This window comes from Stenella coeruleoalba (assembly GCF_951394435.1).
Source record: "Stenella coeruleoalba genome assembly, chromosome: 9".
Taxonomy (NCBI): domain Eukaryota; kingdom Metazoa; phylum Chordata; class Mammalia; order Artiodactyla; family Delphinidae; genus Stenella; species Stenella coeruleoalba.
In genome coordinates this window covers 39,198,965-39,216,216 of record NC_137155.1, presented here as the reverse complement: position 1 = coordinate 39,216,216, position 17,252 = coordinate 39,198,965, and the positions used below count along the sequence as shown (strand labels likewise).

The 17,252-nt window shown below is 37.3% G+C and overlaps 1 protein-coding gene across 12 annotated transcripts in view; it reads left to right on the top strand.

Annotated features, from left to right (window-relative positions):
* Positions 1-17,252, top strand: part of ARL4A (ARF like GTPase 4A) — a 978,493-nt gene that overhangs the window by 814,833 nt on the left and 146,408 nt on the right. For all 12 annotated transcript variants that reach the window (XR_013829837.1, XR_013829838.1, XR_013829839.1 and 9 more), the window contains one exon: positions 2,633-2,854. The gene's annotated coding sequence lies outside the window, so the exon portion shown is untranslated. The remainder of the gene's footprint in view (positions 1-2,632; positions 2,855-17,252) is intronic.

Sequence of the window (17,252 nt, the reverse complement as noted above, 5' to 3'; positions counted from 1 at the left end):
TGTGGTGCGTCATTGTTTCTGTGCGAGGGCTTTCTCTAGTTGTGGCAAGCGGGGGCCACTCTTCATTGCAGTGCACGGGCCTCTCACTATGGCAGCCTCTCTTGTTGCGGAGCACAGGCTCCAGACGCGCAGGCTCAGTAGTTGTGGCTCACGGGCCTAGTTGCTCCGCGGCATGTAGGATCCTCCCAGACCAGGGCTCGAACCCGTGTCCCCTGCATTAGCAGGCAGATTCTCAACCACTGCGCCACCAGGGCAGCCGAAAATACAAATCTTTTTACCTGTTGATTGGTGCTCTTTGATTTTCTTGACAAATGCCCATTCTTTAGAGTCTAGTAAAAGGAGGCTAAAATGTTATTAATTGCTTTCCTGGATGACTTCCTTTTGTTTTAGGCCTGAGGCTTATGCTAATTTACATTTCCATGATCAATTTACCTATGCAAAACTATACTTTATAAAATTTTTTTAAAAGATACTCAGTTGGCTTTTCAAGATTTGTGATCATATCATACAGATAAGAATTGTTGTAGAATGACTGCATTTCATGCAAGAACAGGACTCAATGTAATCAGCTGGAATTTATCTAATCTAATTAACACAGATTGAGAAAGTGTTCACTGTCAATACATTTAAACCATGTGCTGCTGGTCTGGTCTAAATTACGGATGCAAAAAAGCTGCTTTCTGCCAGAATCATATGGTATAGCTCTTTTTTGAGGGGTAGGAGAAAGAAATTCCCCCAGTAATATTTGTTGTATGTTTTAACCTGAGTTGTGCAGCCCCAGAATGTTACCGTTTGCTCCTCTGAGTTGCCTCATACCTATGCTTCCCCTTCCAATCTATTATTTGCAAGATTCTTACCTGATTTTTTGTTTACATTTCTTTCCTTCCCCATGGAACTCTGAACTTTTGAAAGTAAGAACTCTCTTATTTTTCTTAGTACCTACTTAGAGAGGACATAAATGCATATTGAATGGGTCACTGATAAGACAACAGTTCAAGGTGAGAGCACATCTTTAAAAGCAGAGTTCTAGATATTTTTTAAGAATCCAGAGAAAACGTCCCTGATGTTAACTGACCTACCCCATTCTTTAAGTCCTTTTAAGTTGTTTTAAGTTTCTTATCTATAAAATATTTATACATTACCTTCATGAGGCCTCTGAAGTGAAATTAAAAAAAAATTATTAATATAAATACTATTTTTGACAAACAGGAACATACAAAGTAATACATTTTTTTTGTTATATTTGCTTCACAAAAGCCACTGATGGAATTTTTTGAGAAATTCATGTGGAGTAATATCTGCTCAGTAATTTGAAATAAATCTGGAGAAATGCTTTATGATTGTGTTAGGAGAAATGATTTAGTTCTGTTTAAAATTATTCAGCAGTTGAAAAAATCAGTAACATTTACCCAAATGCCATACTGTCATCTGATCTCAAAATTTTGAAAATCAGGTTTTCATGTTGCAACACAAATACCTATTTAAAACAGACTTGCTTAAAAATAACTAAGTCCTTCACCTTCTCCTTTCTTATCATTTGTATGGAATCCCTTTGATGATTTACACTTCAGACAGATATTGATTTCTATCCTCTGCCTTTGCCCTGTAAAGGCTACTCTATTTTCAGTCAAGTGTGATCACATTAGGTCAGCACAAGGATGAAACAAATAAACCAAAATGACATGTTTAAGAAAGCAAAACAAGAGCATCTTCAAAGCACCCCCACTTTTCTGTATCGTATCTTTTGTGGTACAAATAATGAAACTGCAAAATCCAGGCTCATGTACGGCTTACTTGTTTTTACATTTCTAGGAATTCTACATAACTTAATATGTTATGCTTTCTTTAGGCCCACTAAAATTTTTGTTTGTTCTTAAGTGTCATTTTTGGAGGGAGTATGCTGAGGACCAGTAATAATAGTAATAATTTCCTAGCATTCCAGAAAAAATAATACAGATTGTGGGGAGTAAGAGAAATTAGTTCCTAAAATTTCTTTTAAAATATTTTTAATGTGACCATGCTACATTATGCATGCTAAGATTTGATGTGTTGATCAAGTGAGAGCCAAAGCCATGGGCTCAGCACCCAGGTGTCACGGTCAAGCAATCTACTAAGCAACAAACTTACAGCTCCTTTGTTACTGAAAAGTATGCAGTCTCTTTGAAGGAAGGAAGTGTACTGAAATAGTTATATGTGCTTTTGTGGAGTGCCTACATGAAGGTCATAACACTGCCTTAGGAAGAAAGAAAGCATTAGATAAGTAACACCGAATAGGTTGACTAAGAGAAATCTGTAAGAAAAGAAACAGACCTTAGTCTTTCACAGGAAACTCATAGACCTATCAGATTACAAATGCAAGCTTTTTATTTTATTTCAGTAAGTGCTACTTAAATCAAGGTGTCAGCAGTAGGCAGAAGAATGGGCCCCAAGAAATATCTCATTCTGAACCCTAGAACCTGTGACTGAGTATGCTACCTTACAGGGCAAAGGGGAATTAAGGTTACAGGTGGAATTAATCAATTGACCTTGTTAATCAATTGACCTTGAGATGGAGAGCGAGAGAGAGAGCTAGAGAGTATCCTGGGTTACTCAGGTGGGATTACTGTAATCACAAAGTTCTCTCTAAATGCAGGGGGAAGACGGAAGAGAGAGAGCCACAGAAATGGCCGCGGGTCTTGCTAGCTTTGAAGATAAAGAAACAGGGTCATAAGCCAAGGAATGCAGGCGTCCTCTACAAAGAGGAAAAAGCAAGAAAACAGATTCTCCCCAAGAACCTCCAGAAAGGAGTGCGGGCCTGGCATCACATGGATTTTAGCACGGTGAAACTCCTTTTAGACTTCTGATCTTCAGAACGGTAAGATACTAAGTTTGTGTTGTTCTAAAATGCTAAGTTTGTGGCCGTTTGTTACAGCAGCAATAGGAAGCTAATATAATGTCTAACAGCAAAGTATCAGAACAGACATAGAGTAGGCCAGTCATGGATAAATGAAATTAGTCTCAGTGAAATGTGCTATTATTCAGTGAATCACCTTTCTCTTTTTCCTTAGTTTGATTAGATAGATCACTGAGGGGTGTGGGGAGCAAGGGGAAAGGTGCTGTAAGGACTTGCTTATGTGATGCCGATATCTGGATCATACAAATAACTAAGAAGCGAACTCAGTTGTCCTTTATCTCTTGGGTAAAAGGTCTGTAGAGTCAATACTTGCCCTCAGATACACCAGTACATTTTAAATTTCATTACTTGGTGAATAACAGGTGGCTAAGAGAGGCTTAAAACTGTTAATATGGATGAGTACGATGCTACTTTTGAAGAGAAAATAATTGTTTTATAGATGGATGATTGGTAAACATCTGCAAGAGTGTTTTGGAAGTATTATAAAAGCTTTCACTGTTTAGGCATAACCATGTCTTGTATCTTCAGAACTGAGTAACTGGGACGTATGTATAGTGTGGAATTAGAAAGCTGCAAAGAATTAAAGTCAGGGGTGTTTCCTGAGTCTCCAAGAGGTTTCCTAAACTAACAAAAAAGGAAAAAATCCTTTAATTTCAGTGGTTTGAGGACCTAACTGCTGACTCAGTTGGAGCACAAAAAAAACAGCAGTAAGAGCAAAAGCAAGAGAGCAGAGACATGCTCCCTCCTTTCGTACTTCCGGTTGTGTTTTTCCAGCATGAAATCTGCACACACACACAAACACACACACCCGCACCATGGATTTTACCCCCATTGTTTTCAGGTCTTTTTTGGGGAGTGAGGCTTTTGCTGTTTACCCTCTCTAAAAGTTCAGTGCCCCGCTGTGAATTTCCATATCCCCTTTCCCAGCTTTAGTTGTTCTTTTTAGCACTTAGTACTATCCGACAGTAGTATTTGTCTCTTATTGTTTTTTTGTGCCTACTCGACATGTTCACTATTTGCTCTGCTCACCGGGGGCAGTAATACTGAATTCAGAGTCACACGACACAGCAGACTTTACCCAGCACCATGCTTATTTAGACTTTGGGAAAATAACGTACAGGCTAGGCAAATCACCATGTTCAGTAACAACAGAGAAAAGCTCTCTTGACTCTCAGGCTGTTTCCAAATGCCCTGTCATTCCCCACTTAGCATGTAAAGGGCCGTGAGAGATGATACTGAATGGATATGAACCACCTCAGCTCAGGGAAGCCACTGGCTCAGAGCCCTTTTCAGCTTTTGAGCCTTGCTAATGTCCTCTCAGGGAGATACGTTAGTTCCCATTCTCTGGGGAAGTTGTATGCATCGGAGATGATTAAATAAACCTGATCTTTACAGCGAGGTACAAATTGGGTGTCAGTGCATCGCATTTAACTTGGACCCTGTGTACTTGTAAAGATTCCTTGAATTAATGTTGCAAGGGAGGTTACACCAAAGATCATGTTCTGAAGATGGAAGAAAGACCACAGAATCAGCTTCCAACATGTACTGTCTCATTGACTAAGGGGCTAATAACCTCAAACTCCATGGGCATTGGACATTGGTAGTTCATCATTACCAGAAATATAGCAAGGTTGTTTGAGACAACTTATTACACTGTATTTAAATAAAAGAATATACAGAAAGACCTATAAGTGACTCATTGGACTTTTCATAGGAATCCATCCCAATTTACCTAATAAAGGAGAGTCATTTTTAGGTATATTTGTGTTAGTTCCATGTTGTAAGCTTTAAGGAAAATATTTTTACCAATTTTTTTTTTTACCTCTAGGAAATATTTATAGTAAAACTTTTGCCCATAGAAATTAAATTATTCTCAGGGTTATAAAACTTTGCAAAATTTCACATACTTATTTCATGTATCTTACAATGTTTCCAACTGTTAGTTGTAATGGATTTTCCCCTGCTTTTAGAAATACTATTCTCAACTTAAGTATCATTTTAAAAAGAAAATTCTAAATGTTCTTTACTCTCTTTCCTCCTTCTGGACACACAGGAAGACTTCATTTCCCATTCTCTCTAGCAGTAATTGTGCTGGTGTGTAACTGAGTTTTGGGAATGTGAGGGGAAATGATGTGTTACATCAAGTCGAAAACAGTTAATAGCAGTGTGTTCCTACCACGTGCTCTTTTCTGTGCATGTGATTGAAAGTGAAGGATCTTGTGATGACAGGGTTGCAAATTGGGTATCCTCGGTTCCTGGACTCTGATTGGAGGAGAGCTGTGCAAGCATCTCTCTGGTTGTGTAAAGTCACTGACGTTATGGTGTTTGTATGTTTTGGCAGCTTGTGTTAATTACTCTGAACAGAGTAGCACAGGGGCCAGTTGATTGAGAGGTTTCAGAGAGAGAGAAGAGATTAGTCATTGGATATTGAAAGAAACGTTGAAAGGATTGCAACATTATTAATCACACTTAGTATAACTATGGCATCATTAAGGGCATGGAAAGAAGTTTTTAAAAATCAGCTTTTTTAAGAAAAGAAACACTTATTGCATGCCCACATAAATACCTACAGTATAACTATATTAATTGTCATTTTTTGTACTTATATATTACATAACTAACAGAAACCTATGTAAGTAAATATGAATTAATTAGTTCATAAAATCTTTAGAACCACAGCGTTTCATAGAGAATATAAAATTAAATCATCATTAATACCTTAGCCAAGATCACAGATAATTGGAGGGCTAGACCTGTGGTAACTAACTTGAGTCTCTATAGTTTACAAAATCCTCATTTTCTCTAATGAGCTGTTCTATTACTAGCCACAAATATGTGTACACACACACAATTGAAGGGGACATCAATTACTACTCTTGACTGTGAATTCAGTGTATCAAGGATCACTGTTTCTCATCAGATGTATCATGTTTATATGTTGAAATAACTTTTGGAGGGGATGTTAATAGCCTGAGAATATATGAATGCTAGGAGATTTTCATGTTGACTATTGCTATTATTTTATCATTACATACTCATACAGTTGTGGAAAAAACAGTTGATACTAGTATCTTATGTAGCAGGAAACAAATTTTCTGACCCGGTTGGGAGTGGGGGATAGATTGCATCAAGTCGTTGAAATGACATTTTCATCGGGGTTGTGAACTGTTTCACAATGGAGTAAGATGGGAAGATTGAATAGATACCAATGGATACCAATGACGATGCCTTCATATTCTGTGTCGTTTGGATTTGTATTTGTAGAGTAGGGTCTGCAGACTGTGGCCTGTGGGTTGGCCTCCTGTTTTGTAATTAAATTTTTATTGGAACACAGATACCTTATTCATGTATGTATTGCCTAAGCCACTGTTGTGTGACAGCGTGAAAGTTAAACACTAGTGACAGAACATGAGTGACAGAACAGTAGTGACAGAGCACTGGTGACAGAGTCCCTGTGGCTCACAAGCCTCAGACTTTTACTCTCTGGCCCTTTAAGAAAGTTTGTCGGGGCTTCCCTGGTGGCGCAGTTGTTGAGAGTCCGCCTGCCGATGCAGGGGACACGGGTTTGGGCCCCGGTCTGGGAAGATCCCACATGCCGTGGAGCGGCTGGGCCCGTGAGCCATGGCCGCTGAGCCTGCGCGTCCAGAGCCTGTGCTCCGCAACGGGAGAGGCCACAACAGTGAGAGGCCCGCGTACCGCAAAAAAAAAAAAAAAAAAAAAAAGAAGAAAGTTTGTCAACGTTGCTGTAGGTAAGAGGAATTTCCATCAAGTTTTTAGCAGAGTGATGGGAACATAACAACTGTGTTTCAAAAAGCAGACTTGGGGAATTATAAGAGCAGTGGAGGGAGACAGAGAAAAGAATTTAACATGCTATCACAAGAGTCCAGGGGAAAGGTGATGGAAGGCCTGACCTGACCTTGGTATGGAAAAGAAAAGAAAAGAAAACAACTTGATAGAATCAGGGGTGGGATGTATCTGGTCTGTCAGCTTCTCCTCTGATGGCCGTAATTAGGTTCTCCTGAGTGGGAGCACACCAGAGGGAGGTGCTGGTAGGAGAAGCCCAGCTAATCACCAGCTGTTCCCTCACCATCGCCTTTCAGCTTCCTGCTCCTGGTTGCTTCCTGCTCTGGGCTGCATGGGCACATTCTCCTTGCCGTGCTTCAGGCCTCATGACTATAGGCTCCAGGATGCTGCTCTTTTTTCAGTTAGCTCTTCCTCCGTAAGACAGTCTATTCCTCCAAATGTTGCTTTGGGGACAGAATTTTCCAGCGTCCTTGTGTGTGTGTGTGTGTGTGTGTGTGTGTGTGTGTGTGTCCTTTTCTCTCTGTCTCTGTCTGTCTGTCCGTCTCCTGTGCATTCTGTTGCACTCTGTTTCTCTCTCTTAATATCTCTCTGGTAGGCCCAGAATTGGAAATAATACTGACATAGGCTAAATTCACTTTGTTTATATAAAGGTTGTTTTCTCCAGTGTTACAGATTTTGTTGTTGTTGTTGTTGTTGTTGTTGCGGTACGTGGACCTCTCACTGTTGTGGCCTCTCCCCTTGCGGAGCACAGGCTCCGGACGCGCAGGCTCAGCGGCCATGGCTCACGGGCCCAGCCACTCCGCGGCATGTGGGATCCTCCCGGACCGGGGCACGAACCTGTGTCCCGTGCATCGGCAGGCGGACTCTCAACCACTGCGCCACCAGGGAAGCCCCAGTATTACAGATTTGACAGAAAAAAAATCCTTTTAGAATAGGCCATTAAAATTGCCTTGATCTCTCCCACTTCGTCAATGTTTTTCTATCTATTGGTACATTCTCATCAGCATAGAAACATGCTGTCAACTAATGCAATTTATCCAATCTTAAAACAGACATACAGACAAAAATCTGGTTCCATCTCTCTCTGTCTGCTGTTCCAATTCTCTATTTTTACAACAAAATTCCTCAAAATAGTTGATGATGCACCCTGATTCCATTATATTTCCTCCCGTTCTCTCCTGAATCCAATTCAGTCAGATTTAGCTTATGTAGAAAGAGCCCCTGCCAGGGCACCAGTGACCTCCACATGGCCCAGCCATGCTGTGGTCCCAGCCTCATGGGACTCAGCCTATCAGCGCTGAGAGTGTGCTCTTTCTCCTTCCTTTCTGAAACACGTTCTTCTTTCTGAAAACTCTGTGGTTCTACTCTAACCCATTCAGTTATCATTCTGACTCTTTACTAATTCCTTATAGCTCTCTGATTCTAAAACATGGGAATGTCACCCAGGTTCTTATTTTTCTTCCTCAGTCCAACCCTAGATGACCACAACCAGTCTTTTGCCTTTAAATGTTATTTCTGTGCTAAGGACTTTCACATTTTTATGTCTAGCCAGACAATGGTGCTGAAGTCCATACTTGTAAATCCAACTACTTACTTGACATCACTTCCTGCATGTGGTTTTGTGCTGTGGCAACTCAGCTAAGCTAGTCCTGTGCCTCTCAGAATTCCCTTACCCATATGATTCTGGGTTAGGATTGGCTCCAAGAGAAATTGTGAGATTTGAAAGGTAGAAATGAATCAGTAGTCTCTGCATGTGAAAAGTCAGTGTATGTTGCCAGGGCTGCTGCAGCTGGCTCCCCTACCTCCACCAGTCACCATCTAAGTCCCGGGCCAGGCAGCTGTGCATGGCCATGGGGGAAGAATGCCACCTCCTTTTGCAGGTGACCCAGGTTGAAAGTACTGGGAGACAAACTCGGGTTCCGGTATGTTCTCATGGGTTCCTGTGTGTCTAAGGGATTTCAGTGTGTCCTTGCTCTCCTCTGCCTCATATCTAGATTTTCTTCCCAACTGCTAGCACTGAAGACCAATGGAGACTTTAGATCCACCACCAGACACAAGGGCAGTGTCCTTGAATAGATTCCTTACCAGCGTCACAATTTTGTAAGGTCAAGTATTTCAAGTTAAGTCCCTATAATAAGCCCCTTGCGTCTACATCATGCATAGCAGTTTTCCTTCCTTGCTTGGACCCTAAAGGATATACTCTGCTTTATTTTTTTCTTTTAAGAGCCAGCACCACTTGACATGGTAAATGCTCAATTGTCTATTTTCTGACTACATCCAGTAGAAGATAAGCTCCATGGTGGTAGAGAGTTTGTTTTATTTGTGGTAATATCTATAGCATGTATGATTGTGCCTGGCCCGTAGTAAGAATTCGATACATACCTGTTTAATGAAATAAATGAATGGATAAATAATAATTGTATATTTGTCAAGTGATTTTTTTTGGTTAATCAGAATATCAGTATACCAAGAGTAACAACGACAAGGGATAAGTAAAATGCATGAAATATGGTTTTGAAATATTAACATTAGGAAAAGAAGCCAATCCAGAAGTGAAAGAGGAAAGGGATTTCTTTTCTCTACTAACAGGTTAAATAGTGAGGAGTCCAAACCTGTCCATTACCAGGCGCTTGTCATGGCAACTGGGCAGGTTATTTTCTGAATGTGCAACCTACACAGTTTTGTCAACTGCTAAAGACTAATCAACACTGGTTCACAGTCAGTGACTAAAATCGCTAGGAAGGAAAAGAGCCATCAATTATGCAGTTATGTTTCACTTCAGAAATGTTCTATAGGTGCAAACAGACATTTGGCAAAAGAGTTGAACAAGAAATAGGACAAGCCATTACAAGCATATAATTTTTTTTCTTTTCTGTAAAACTATGGGTTCTGCCTGAAATTTGTTTTGTGAGGTAAATCTTCTTCTCCAGGAGGCAATAGTGTTATTAATTAAACAAAGGAAGAGGCAACCGAGGTGGGATCCTGCTAAGCCAAAGTTGTTAAATGAATCTGAGCTCTCGTACAGAAAACTTCCCCAGTGGTTATCTAAGCTGTCACCATTTTAGTGCATCTGAAGAAATGTGCTCCAAGATTTGTGTTAGTGTTGGCAAAGAAACGAACTAATTTTAATTCTCAACTCCTAAATCTCACATCAATCCAGAAACTTTGCAGCTAAACTTATCTAAGTTTGCTGCCCAGCCAGCAATTACATTAAAAATATTAAAGGATAGCAGCCTACCCTGGTGTAAATAGTAAAAGTAAAATTTAGAAAAAACTTTGACTTTTAAAAATGTTCAAGTCTGTTAAAAGTTCTGATTCCTAGAAGGTCATAAAAAGACTCATAGAAGATTTGTTTTCTCCAGTTGCCTAGCTGGCTGCAAAACTAGATTACTTCCTGCCATTTCTGCCAAAATAAATATTATTAAAATACTATATTCCCCAGCTGCCAGTCAGAACCAAATGTACATAAAAAGATGGTGTTTATTTGTACATGTACACCTTTCCCACCACAGAACTCACTTAAATGTTGCAATGCTGGAGATAGTTTTAGCAAAGCTTTTTAGAGCTGGCTTTCTCACATCTTCCTTCTCACTCATAATACGTAAAACATTATTGACTTAAAATGAAAACCCTCAGCAATTTATTAGAAATGAATTTTTCTTCTGCCCACGACTAAATATTCAAGTTTTTAAAAAATCACTATGATATTAAAGGTAAGATTAATTTCTGATTTCGGAAAAGATGAGAGACTTAAAAATCTCAGTTTTCTTAGAGAGGATTGCCTCAAAGAAGAGGATGCATGCTGGAAACAGGAAAAGATCCAACTGATTTTCTGCTGAAAAGAGGGGTATGATTTAAGCAGATTTTGACTGAGGGAGAAAAGATCCCGTGCACTGCAATTTGGTGCTGGAAAGAAGCCCCAATTCACTTATCATTAGCTTAAGTGATTTTTTTTTTCCTCAATACCTAGGTTTTAAAGGTATGTTTTAAATTCTAATTGTAAAAGAGTTTTAAAAACTTTTGATGGGGTTGCCTTGTGACCGAAGGTGTTACTATTGTTTTAAAAGAACAAAAACAAATCTGTTTTTATTGCTATCTTTTGGATTATGCCAGAACTTGAATTTGCCAATAGAGGGCAATAGTCAAACTAAGATAGACTGCATCTATCATTTTTGCGACTTCTAATGAGGTAAAAGGACACATAGAATCGTCATCTGCTTTTATGGATATTGCTGTGTAATTGCAGTGTAATTATGGCACACACAGCTTTAGAAAATTATCTTTCAAGAAAACAGCTGGTTCTCTTTAACAAACCAGGATGAAATCTTGTCAATTAAAAAAAAAAATCCAAAGAAAATTTTCCACGAATACATGCCGATAATAAACAACAAAAAATGAAATAACATAAAAATTTCAAATGGGTAAATCAGAGCTGCTGATATGAAAAATAAGACAAATGTACACACATAAGAAAATTATAAAGGTAGGAGGTACTTCTGATGTATTGTTTTATATTACAGTGTAAACAGACTTCTTGGAAAGATTTCAAATAATTTTTTTTCATTTTTCTCTTTTAAGTTATTTGTGTAATTATGTAAATGCATGGGTATATCTAGTCTAAATATGAGATGCACACACACAAATGCAGATCTAGAGGTTTACAAGAGTTTTTATAACCAGTGCTCCAGAAAAATCACAAAACAACATTGGGCATTTGATACTGTAAATTTTCAGGTTTATTAAACTCTTAGACATGTCAACAGTCCAATGTCTGAGTGCCTCCTATAAAAACTATTATATACAAAAATTGGAAGATACTAAATAGGTCATTAAGAGAATGACTACTCATTCACTTTGACATATGACTTATTTCAGTCTTACCTTAAAAATCATTTAGAGTTACATAGAGATGATAGGATTTATTAAAAAAATAAAAGTTACAAAGTCAGAAACATAAATAAAATGAAAATTTTCTGTTTCTCAACTTGATGAGATATTTTCAGGAGATGGGTTATATTTAGACTCTCATGTAAGCATGAAAAATATTAACTGGTACTTTCTGTACTTACAGAGTGGCGTATCATGACAGTATCATAGCTTTGCAGGCAAGTATCCCTTATGAGTCTTACATTTAGGAACTATTTTAATTAACAACAAACACTAACTGAGCGTATATTATTTACAGAATTGGACCCTGTGTGGTTAAAAATTTAAAAACTAAATATAATATATGATATTAAAGCACAAATACAGAGGTATACACATGTGTATTGTATATGTATATGATACGTATTTGTGTGAATATTTATGAAACATAAGGAGGAAATAATAATAATATTTAAGTTAGTGTTTTTAATTGTGCAGAATAAGTTGGATATCTAGCAATAATACTCATAGTCGGTAGTTCCCAAAGTGTAGTAGTACCTGGACCGTTACAATCAGTATCCCCTGAGCACTTGTTAGTTCCCAGTCTGGCCCCATCTCAAACCTGCTGAACCACAAATTCTGGGATTGGGCTTCAGCGATCTGTGTTTAAACAAAGTTCTAGGTGATTCTGATGCATGTTAAAGTCTGAGAACCACTTTTCTTGGCAAATGTAAGTTATTTTCATGATTATTATAATTTGGACAGTATGAAACCTAGAAGATCTTCCCTGTTTTCAAACAAGTTCTGCGCTAAAGTGTATATAACCTAGGTGTAGTTAACGTGCTTTTATCAGATAGATTGGTTCTTGACTGTTAGCGACTGAACCTTTTAAAAATTAGTCATGTAATTGAATCTTTATAGAAACTTTTTCTTAAATTAGCTCTGGAATTCCAGCTTTAGGAGTTCCTAAACATCATCTAATGCAAATAGAAAATTGGATAACTAGGAACCAAAAGGATTAAAAATATTTGCCAAATATCAAAAGGTCAACTTGACAATGAACTTGGTGTCAAATCCAAATCTTCTAACTTCTATATTAAACTTTAATCAGATTGGATTGTAGGTTATGGTTTTCAACTAATTTCCTGTATCAGTGATAGGATAGTTGTCCAATAACTCATGAAAGACATTTGAGCAACTCAACACCTTAGCAACGGCACAGCCTCATAAGTATTTCCTAACAGTAGGAAAGGAAATAGGCTTAACTATCAGCTATGCATCCTCCTCTTGCTTATGTGGTGGGCGATCTCTTCTAAGAGATATTGTTGGGCCTTTCCAGGAGATATTTCTGTCATTGCAGCCAGCCAGGAGAATGTGAAATTTAAGTTACACTTGTAGATTTTCTCAGTTATTACCATATTCTTCTAAATCAGTTGTAATTGTATTGTTTTTCTCTGTCTGCTGGTCTACATCTCTTCTGTAAACTTGTTGAATTCAAGAGTTAGTCTTTCTGTTTTGTTTTGGGGGGTATATGTATTTCCTGTTCTGAGAGTTGACCACAGCACCTGGCACATGATAGGTGCCCAGCACTAATAAATAAATAGTCAAATAAATAAAATGACTGAGTGGAAACTCAATAATAGACACTCCGTTTTGCAGCTTTAACGCTAATGAAAATATAATCCTTTAGTGATAATGTAATAAAAGAAAGATATAATCTGTACCTATTGTTATAACTCATTTATAATAAAGTTTTCTCAATGCATCTAACTGCATCTACAGTTCAGAAAATTTCATTGCAGTTATCAGTGAAATCAGTGTAGCTCTGGGCCACATAGGTTTATAGGAATTCAGGACCACGATGCAACTAATAGTTATAGTAGTTTAGCTCCTACTTCAACCCCTCAATTTCCAGCCATTGATTTCTAGGTGTCTTTCGTGTGCCTTTATGACCTAGTCCTCCAGGATACTATGTAATGTCAAATATTCTTCTCTTTTGCTCTGATTTTCAACGTATGGGATCCTGTATATTCACAATAAGTTTGGAAAGGCCACAGAATCAGATCACTGAAACCCACTTTGTCTTCAGAGGGGGCATCTGAAACCAACTTCATCTCAATCTGTTTATTGTCCTATTGAATTTGCATCAGATCCTGAAAAGCAATATACCCTCTGCTCCCATGGGCAGCGTGGTTGGCTGTTTGATATTCTTAATCTTGACCATTGCTCCCCCAATTTTTCCATTAACACTTCCCTGCAAGCAGAGGCAAGTAACATACCTAAGATTTCTTTAGACTTTTGTTCTACCTTTAAAATCTATGCAAATGTTTATTGTAACCCATAATGAAACAGTGTTTTAATATGAAACTAATGCTTTAAATGACATCAGGTGGAAACTTTTTATTCCAGAAAAGTGTATTACACGCCTTCTGTACTTTTCCATTACCATCAAGGACACACCTCAGTAGTCTTGTGAGTACTTGTGGCCAGTTTGAGAAATTTAGCCTGGCTTAAATTTTAGTGGAAGAGGTCATTAATTTTTTTTCTTGGTGTTTATTGGGAACTACTGCATTAGAAGACAGTTATACATCAATGGAAGCTTAAGTGTGGGAAAATGTGACTAATAAACACATTTGTAATATTCAAAATTACTCCTCCCCACCAATGATGAACGTTTATCCTTGGAAATAGCAATTGCTGTTTAATTAAGAGACTAATTCCTTTGGGAGAGACCTTCAGAGAGGCTTAGTATGGACCCTCAGTATATACTGAGATTTGTTTGAATTCCAAAGTTGAATTAGACTCTTCAACAGGAATTCCTAAAATACCAAGATCACATTTGGAAGCTACAACATTTCAGTCAAAGACTAGATCATCTAGACTTTGATTCTGAGTGTAGTACTCCATGAGTTTGGTCAGTCATTATACTTCTTGAATTTAAGTCTGTTCAGATAACAGACTTCTGATCATAAGGCAATAATCATCACAACATTCTTGTTTGGTTAACCTTAAAATTTTAATAGGACATATAATAGTTACCATTCCTTAAGATTGACAGAAATATATTTCCAATGAATGCGTAACTAATTCCTTCTTTAAAGGTAATGTACATTTATTACATAAAATCTTTTCACACTTGAGTAATGAGTAACATGAGGATACATTCAAACAAATGTACTATAATAAATGATAAAAAACATATAAACATTAGTGAAATTTAATATATCAAATTATTATTAGTGTAATAGTCTATAATATTCAGAAACTGCAAGGAATTGTTCAAATGACAGGATTTTATCAATATTAGATGGGCAAAAGAGCATGTTATCTATTATGACTCATTGCATAATACTGGAAAGTTTATGAGAGACTTCTGAGAAACAGGTAGGTGTTGCAATAACGTTACATATCCTTTCTGAGAATGCAAGTTAACAGAAATATTAAGTAGATAAATATTTAATTCTTGTCTAGGGAATAAGATAAATTAACTAGAATTATAGCCATATGAAAATGCACTTGGAATGATGCATAACAGTAGTTAATATCACATGAGGGAATATAGGCAAATGGTTTAATTGAACCAAAAAAATAAAATTGCATCAAAGTTCACAGTTCTAGAACGTCTAAACCAAAGTCAACTTTTATTGATATTTAAAGCAGTGAAACCACTTTCATCGATCTATTTTGTGCGGTAGGTGATGCACTGTGAGAGAAACATCTATAATGTGCTGTGCAAAGTGTTATAAGTATTGTTGGCAATAAATTAAAAGTAATGTTGATGTTCCAAACAAGTTTTGATGGATAGTTAAATTTTGAAGCGGATGAATTTAGGTAGTTTCTGAAATTATTTCACTGTGGATATCATATTAAAAGCAGAATTTGCACTCCTAAAAACTGACTCTATTATTCTGTTAAAAAGTTCCTTTTGATGTAGAGTATTAGAAGTAATATTTGCCGGTATTTTGTGGACCAACCTTTAAGTTCCATCTGTGTTAAAAAACTGAATTATTTATTTTGAAGTATTAAACAGATACTCGGCATAACCTTCTTGGATTCAATTTAAAAGGAAAGTTACAAGGTGCATGCACAAAAGAAATACATATATAATATTAGACATAAATGCACACATTATACCTAAACACACACATGTATGAATAAACACTAAAAATGTTGCTAATTGTTTTCCATCCCTTTTTTTTTTTTAATTAGGAAAAGTAGCACTAAGCTATAATACTAGTTTTACAATGGGGAGAAATAAGGCATAGCCAGATTGTTTCTGTCAATTCATTTTATTCAAACTTCTATATAGTTAATAGATTGATATAATTTTGATTCAATTCACAAAACATAAAATCACAAAATAAATTTTCCTTTCACCTTGAATTACAACTTCAAAAGCCTTACACTAAGAAACACGAGAATCCCCAAAAGGAAAGAAAAAATGCTAGAAAACTTGGTTGACTATTGTTAGCATTACTATTATTACTTCACTGAGGGTAATCCTACTTAAAATGGCAAAATGAAAAGATTTTGATTTCGGAGGACTGAGGTTTAGCATTTACCACAGCAACTTTAATCACTGTTTTAGCATGCTCTGTTTTATCACCTGTAGAGATTTTTTTTTTTTTCCTAAGACTCTGTTCCCAATTTCCTGATTCAAGTGCTTTTGTGAAAGAATTTACTGTTTGCTTTCACTACTCTTCCTTCTTGAAGATAGTTTCCTAAAGAAAGAAACCAGCTTTAATCCAGCACTTAATTCAGGTTCTCATCTCCTATCTCTTCTTCCTGCCATTCTACAGCTTGTGTTAGTTTGGCCCAGGAGTTTCATAAGTACCTCATATCAAACTCCTGCCTCTGTCGTCTCCACAGGGTTCATCTCCTCAAGGCACCCATTCAGAAAGAATCACAAATCAAGTTCCAATTCCCTTGATTAAAAATATAAGCACTTACTGAAGTGTATTGAACAGGAGGTCAGAAAATTATTTTGTGTAACACAAAGCAAATTTGCTAAAAGAAACAAAGAAAAAGGAGGGAGAAGGAAAAAAACCCTGCAGATATCTGTATTAATTTTCACCTTTGTTATGTATTTCATGTTCCTTTTCACTAAGGTTGGCCCTATAGGTACCTTTTCTCAGTTCTATTGTCAGACCTTCCGGGCTCTTCCACCTCTCCTTCCTTCTTTTCTTTACTAATCTTTTCCTACCACTTACATATGGTACAATTCACATGTAATCTAAGGTCCCACTGCCATTTGAGAATGACTTTGGGGGCAGAGAAGATGTGTAGTTTAAGGGAAAGCAGCATACGGAAATGAAAAGATGGTGTGTGTCAGAGAACACAGGGCTATTGCATCTTATAAAGGTAGTGGGTTTACAGAATGCCTCTATACCTCTAGGATTTTTATTACAGAAAATCTCTATATAAGCACCTCTCTCCATCATTTCTTCAGGCTTCAACTCTGCAGATGGCCCAACTGGTGAAACATGACATGTTGAATAACGTTTGCAATGTTGCTTCTCCCGGGTTAGCACATTTGAATTCTGACTTTTTCCCCCTGAAGACAATGAATGAATCTAATGGTTAGTACTTCAGTAGTTGAAGTGGGCCCATTGGAGGGGAAATTAGACTTTTTCCATCACTTCAAATTAGATTTTTATATGATTTCCTCTCATTCCAACCACAAGCATTC